The sequence below is a fragment of the Notamacropus eugenii genome, chromosome 1 (assembly GCF_028372415.1).
Source record: "Notamacropus eugenii isolate mMacEug1 chromosome 1, mMacEug1.pri_v2, whole genome shotgun sequence".
Classification (NCBI taxonomy): Eukaryota; Metazoa; Chordata; class Mammalia; order Diprotodontia; family Macropodidae; genus Notamacropus; species Notamacropus eugenii.
Window position 1 is genome coordinate 414,346,071 of NC_092872.1, and position 7,355 is coordinate 414,353,425.

Consider the following 7,355-nt stretch of genomic DNA (forward strand, 5'->3'; position numbering starts at 1 on the left):
TTATCCCCTCAGCCTCTGTTTCCCCATCAGTAAAATGGGAATGACTGTACCTGGGCTCTCAGAAGAACAATGCATATGTTGAAGGAGCTAAGGAGATGTTTTGCATGGCCTTGGGGCCTTTTCTAAGGTGGATGTTGAAAAAGGAAAAAAAAACCAAACTCGTGCAGCTTACGTCCTGAGTAAGCCTTGGGTCAACCCCAGCTGGAGCTGATGGGAGCCTTAGATCCTAGGCTGTGCTCGACACTCTCCTCATTTATGTCTAGCGCTACTAGCAACAGCGCATCTATAAGTCTTTATAAACTTTGCAGAGCTTTCTTCAGCTTGCCTCTGTGGGGCAGGTAGGGCAAGATTTGTTCCCATTTTACAGAGGGGGAAACAGGTTCAGAGAGGTTAATTTCCCCATGGTTATTTGCATGAGATTCCCAGTTGGAGGAGAGAATGTTGTCACCACACTGCGTACCTGCTTGGGTGGAACTGGCTTGAGAGCCTGGGAGAGACATTTTCTCCTCCGTGGACTCGATCTCAAACCAGGGGTGTCCTCTACGGAAGAGAGCATGAAAAATGTTGGAGCAGCACTCCACTCATTAGGAGTCTCCTGCAAAATGCTTCAGGCTTAGAAGCTGCGTTTAGTCATGTTGGAGCCAGGATTTGAACCTAGCTGTCTTTTCCATCACTTGCCTCAGGGGTGAAGAATACCTTTGGCTCTTTGCTCACTTGCGCAGCAGAGCTGACCGATATTCTGAGCTAGCGGCTGACCAAGGTTTTATGACTCAACTTCCTGGTTCCACCCACTCATCCAAATGCTTGATTTCCCTCCTTTTCCCTCCCCTCCTAAGGAGACCAGCTGTAGTTCCAGGCTCCTGCAAACTCAGGACTCCTTTAAGGGTTTCTGTTCCCTCCAAGGGAAGAGGAGGCCTGTTTCCTCACAACTTGGAGTCTGCCTAAATGGGGGAGGGGTAGAAGAAAGGGCCTGAGAGACAGAGACAGGAGAGGGGAGAGAGAGGAGAGAAGAAAGGGAAAAAGAGAGAAGAAAATACACAAGAGGTTGACTACAGAACAAATGGAGAGCATCAGAGCTGCAAGGAATAGATTTTAGAACATAATTTATTAAGTGCTGACTACGTGCCAAGCACTATATGAAGTTCTGGAAATAGAAATACAACAGAAGAGACTTCAGAGGTCTTTCTTGTTCAGTGCCTTCATTTTACAGATCATAGGATGACAGGTTTAGAACCAGACGGAACCTGAGTTCAACCCCTTCGTTTTAAAGAGGAGAAAACAGGTTCAGAGAGGTTAATGAGAAAACCGAGGTCACCAGAGGGGGAGGATCTTCCTAAGCTTCCTAAATTAAGATTTGAACCTGAATCTCTGGCTTCCAAAGGAAACACTCTTCCTCCCACTCATTGCTTTTCCTGGCCCGCCTCCAGCAGGATTTTCATCAGGCAGGTGGAAAGCACAAGTCATCTGCATGGAGGTGATAGTTGAATCCCCCAAATGGAAGTATCCCCTTAGCCTCCAGTCATATTCTGTTTCCTCTATACTCTTCCCCTTGTCTAGGTAGCAGGTGATGAAGCCCAGTGGCTTTGTGGAGAGAAAGGGTCATGTATAAGAAATGAAGTGACAAAGTTTGGTACCTGGTTAGATGTGTGGAATGACTGAGAGAGAAGACTCAAAGGCCCCTGCAAGAACGGTGTTCTCAATAATAATAGAGTGACCAGAGGGGAAGGCAGAACCAAGACAGGCAATGGGGTGGGCATCCAGGAAAGGATAAAGAAAGAGGGGGCAATTTACGGAGTCCTATCATCTAGAGGGCAAGGAAGATGTCTGGGGAAAATGATTGGATTTTGTAATTCGGAGGTCACTGGTGAAACCAACCATTTGACAATAAGAGGAGAAAATGCCCTCCCTCAACCCTCCCATGCTGACATTGACCAGCCCATTCAGTCTTTAGCTACATTACAAGAGATACTGTATATCACTGCATGATTGTTGCAGATTTTATGCCAATTTTTTGCAAAAAAGTGGGGGTGCGACTATTATATGAAGCTTTTAAAAAAGGGGTGCTGGTATTACTTACAATTAAAGTATTACTCAACTGTCTTTGGTGCAAGATTAGGATGCACAGAATACTCGTGACTATATGTTAAAATTGAATACAGGTGCACTGAGAATTCTAGGCTCATGGCTCACAATGCGTGAGAGGTAAATGTGTATCCATATGCCACTGGCGAATGCATTGCCGCTCTGTTTACCTTTGAAGCGATTTGACGAACAGAATCACACCATGCAACGAATATGTGATGAAAAGCTATAAACCAATTTTGGGACTGAAAAAGCAAAAGCAAAAACAAGGTGTGCTGATTATGTGGTAGAGAGAACTATGCAGTGAAATATGGTAAGGTCTCAAATGAGACATATGATGGACACGCCCTGTCCTCTCCCCTGCGCAAACCACATTTAGAATGTGTTTGTTTCTGGGTACCATATTTATGGAAGGACATTGATAGGCTAGAACATGTCAAGAAAAGTGAGGGTGAAGGCATAGAAGACTGTACCATCTGAGGACTAGTTGAAAAAAACAAAACTGAGGAGATTGGAAAAAGAAAAGGAAAAAAAAAAAGATGGAATGGAGGGTGGGACTGAGCAGTAGGACCAATGTTCAAATGTTTGAAGGAGTGTCACATGGGAGGACTAGATTCGTTCTGCTTGGCCTTGGAGGATAGAACAGGGAACAACAGTTACTGAAAAGTTGATTTTATTCAGTCATAAAACATTTATTAGGCTTCTGTGCTAAGTGCTGTGGATACAAAAAAGGGCAAAAACACGACCCCTGTCCTCAAGGAGCTAATAACTATGTACATACAAGGTGTCTACAAAGTAGGGGCAGGGTGGGATGGGACCAGGGAGGGTCTCTTGTAGAGGGTAAAGGTTGAGTTGAATCATGGAGGATTCCAGGGATTCTCAGAGGTGAAAATGAGGAGAGATGAGATGCTATAGAGGGAGGAGAGAAGACAGACCAGGGTATATCTTTGGGGGATATCCACATTTGGTGGGCATAAACTGGAGAAAGCACCAGCAAGAAGACTGAGAAGGAACAACCAGATAAGTAGAAGAAGAACCAGGAGAGAGCAATATCATGAAAAGCCAGAGGATGGGGTGTCCAGGAGATGGTGATGGACAGTGTTCAGAGCTGCAGACTGGGCTGGGCTGGGCTGACTCAAGGGGAAATGAATTCTCTGTCACCGAATGTCTTCAAGTGAGGCTAGACTGCCACCTTCTAGAGACCTCATTCCTTTCCTTCTCAAGTAGGAATGGGAATAGTTTTCCTCTGAGGTTTCTTCCGACTCTGAGATTCTGTGATTGTTGGGCGCATGAGGCTGACTATGTGCAGAGATGGCTTCCAAAGGGATGTCCTGTGAATGGGACATTGGGGAGACAAGGGGATCTTGGAGACTCACTTCAGGAAAAGAGGGTGTGCAAAGAGGTGACTGAAAGTAGAGAGAAAGGTGTGATCTATGCAGTTTGATTAGACTGAGTCTAAGATAAAATCATAGAGGAGAAGGTATGTGTATAGGTGAGTGTATCTGTGTGTTTGTGTGTATATGTATTTGCATATATGTATTTCTGTGTATGTGTGTATGTATATGGATGTATATGTGTATATATATTTGAATGTTTCTGTGTGTGTCTTTGTGTGTCTTTAGATTGTGTAGGTGTGCCTGTGTGTGTCTGTATGTTTATGTGTATATATATGTATATTTTTGTTTATATAGGTATTTTCATATTTGCATGTATATATGTGTAAATGTGTATGTGTATTTTGTATGTATGTGAGTGTGTTTGTGTGTGATTGTGTTTATAGATTTGTGTAGGTTTGCCTGTGGGTCTGTATATTTGTGTATATATATTCATGTGCACGTGTGTTATGTGTGTGTGTGTGTGTGTGTGTGTGAGAGAGACAGAGAGAGAGAGAGAAAGGTGAGAACTGAAGAGTAAGACTGGGCGAGTGTGTAGCTGCTCCGATTCTAGGCCTCTGGTACGAATGAGGCACATGTTTTCTGGGCAGTTTTTGAAGACTGTTTCCCTCCCTTGGGTATTATTTGGAATCTGAAGCTGGTCTGGATGCCTTTACTGTTTCCAAGGGGGAATCCCTTAATGGAAGACATGGTCTTGAGCCTCAAAGGGCATTCTAGTGGAAAGGCTGGAGCAAAGACTCAGGGGATCTGGGTTCAAATGCTGCTTCTGCTAGTTTAGACTCAGGTGACTTTGGCTGAGTCACTCTCTCCGAGCCTCAGTTTCCTCATCTGTACAATGAAAAAGGAACTTCCTGGTTCTGACATTCCATTATTCTGGGATCTTAATTCATTTTAATATCAGGGACTTGAATTATCTCACTCAAGGGTGGCATCATGCAGACTTTTCTGTCTTTAAAAGCAAACATATTTATTTAAACACGGTGCTTTAACATTTAAACATGTATGTTTAAACTTTTGTCTTTCTTAAAAATCTCTTTTGATCTTCACAACAATTCTGTGAAATAGGTGTTGTTGTTACCCCATTTTACAGATGAGGAAACTAAGGCAGAGGTTAGGTGACTTGTCCAGAGCCACACAGTAGCTTTCTAACTCATCTTCCTTAATCCAAGTTCAATGCCACATCACATGGATTTAGATGGATTCTTTGTTCTTAAACCCAAAAGAAACAATTTTAAGCATGTAACATATGATGCAATTACTCTGAAAGCAAGGGAAGGGAATAAGCAGGAAGACAAGCAAAAGATAAATAGAATGTTAGCAAGAAATAAGAAAATCCGCTTGTCAGCTAATTATATAATATAATATATATATAATATGTAATATATAATTATATAATATTTATGAGTCCTGGTTGGTTATTATCCTTGGTTCTTGAAGGAGTATTGTCCTTGGTTTTGTCTTTTTAATGACTTTTAATTCAGTACTCTTATTCTTAAAGCCATGGGAAAGTCTACTTGCCTCCACCCATTGGTGAGATAATTCAAATCTCATGTTGTTGAGTTGTTTTTTCAGTTGTGTTCAATTTCATGACCTCATGTGAGGTTTTTTCGGTAGAAATACTGGAGTGGTGGTTTGCCATTTCCTTCTCTGGCTCGTTTTACAGATGAGGAAATGGAGGCAAACAGGGTGAAGTGACTTGCCCAGGATCACACAGCTAGTAAGTGTCAGGGGCCAGATTTGACTCCTTAGGAAGAGGAGTCCCGACATTGTATTCACTGTGCCACCTAGCTGCCCTGCAAGTCTCCTATATGACAGTGAATTAAGAAATTGAAGATTATTCATAAGAGGATGAAGAGATCATGGCAGGTGGTGACTCACTGCACAGAAGTGAAGGAACAATGTCATCAAAAAATGTTTAAATGGGGAAAAAGATGATCTGGTCATGTAGCAAAACTGAAGGGTAACCAACGGGCAGCCCCTGCATGGTTAGTCTAACCTGCGGAAACTTGGTGAGTCGGCCATGAGGGGCTGAGGGTCTGGGTCTGTGGTGATGAAGCATTCCTTTAATGACCAAGGAGCTGGAAATGTCAGGGTCTTCATAAGAGTGAAGCAGTGGATTTCTCTCAATTTCTTCTTGTGGTTTTTAAGTGAGGACAGTGGTGAGTACAGAGTGGAAGACAGGCAGGTTGTCCTATCTTCCAAATGGGTGCCATGAGTCCCTGAACTCATACTGCTTTGTATTTATTCTTTTTGGATTGTATCCTGCTTTGAAAAATCAGATTTGGGGCAGCTAGGTGACATAGGGAATAGAACACTGGTCCTGAAGTCAGGAGGACCTGAGTTCAAATCTGGTCTCAGACATTTACTAGCTATGTGACCCTGGGCTTGTCACAATCCTTATCGCCTTCAAAAGAAAGAAGGGAAGGAAGGAAGGAAGGAAGGAAGGAAGGAAGGAAGGAAGGAAGGAAGAAAAGGAAAAAAGAAAAATCAGAAAAGCCATCAGAGGCCCCTTCAGCAAGTGGCATCTGTAGCAGACATGCCAAGAACGGTAGCCTTAGATGTAAGCTAAGGCACCAGATCTGAGTGACCTGCTTGACCCAGTCCAGCAGAGAATTAGCCTGTCAGCACAGACACTACATCCTACAAAGAGCTGGCCCAGATGGGCAAGGAAACAATTTATCCACAGACAATGCTGGTGCTCCTTGAGGGGAGAAAAAAAATTCCCCCAGACTGAAAGATATTTTTGTAACTTTTGTCCTGGATATTTTCTCTATAAATATTCCTTTGTAAAAGCTAATTGATTTCAACCGATTAATTGATATTAGGGTGAACAGATTGGCTGGGGACTTGTGAGTAATAGTGTAAAGAGCTCCAGCCTGTCAGAGCTGCCCTTAGAATTTGGAGGGAAGGAGCAGTCATCCTCTGGGAACCCATCTTGGGGGTGGGGTAGGAGAGTGAGCACAGAGGGGGTTCAGCAATTTAAAAAACCATCGCAAAGGACCCCTCATTGCTACCCTCACTCCTTATATTTTGCCTCTGGAAGCTACTGATTTTGTATGCTCCTGGTTTTGTAATAAATTGGCAGTGTGACCTATAAATTCTTCTCTGGTTGGCAAACAATTTGCTTGGCTATAGCTACTGTTTGCAAAGCACTTTCCTCCCTAAAGCCCTGCAATGTGGGTGGTGCAAGTACTATTCCCTGTTTGCAAAGGAGGAAACTGAGGCTCCCAGAGGTATCACACAGCCAGTAAGTGGAACAGTCGAGATCTGACCCAACCTTTTGTCATTTCAAGCAGTCTTTGCGCTAATAGAATACACTGCCTTGGCTTGCCCGTCTGATGGTCCCCATAGGGCCTAGTAGAATAGTGTTCTTGAGCCTGAGGATAGAGACTCAGGCCCTATGACCTGAAGTGACTCTTTTCAACCCCGCCCTGCCTCCGTGTGCCTCAAACCCTGCCAAGAGGAAAAGCTCTGGGAGCAGCCTCTGTCTCCTGACCATCTTTTAATTCCCACGGGGAGCAGCTTCTATGGCATGGTGGGGGCGGGAGCCAGATTGTGGGACTCAGGCGGGCGTGGGTGGTGAGGAAGAGAAGGCAGCAGGGCGACTGCAAGGTTTGTCAGGATTGGGAGAATTCTGCATGTTTGAAGGTTGGAGAAGAAAGACCCCTTGGAGAAGGAGAGATGGAAGGGGGGGTGTCGTAGAGAGGGGGCGTTAAAGAAAGGAGTGACCTCCAGAGCCCTAGAGGGAGCCAGGAGGACAGGCAGCTTGCCATTCCCTGAGAAGGGATGCACGCAGTGGATGGAGTGAGGGATGAAGATGGGTCGCTGGCAAAGGAGGGGGGAGCATTCTAATAGTTTCCCTTTCACACACGTTCCCTA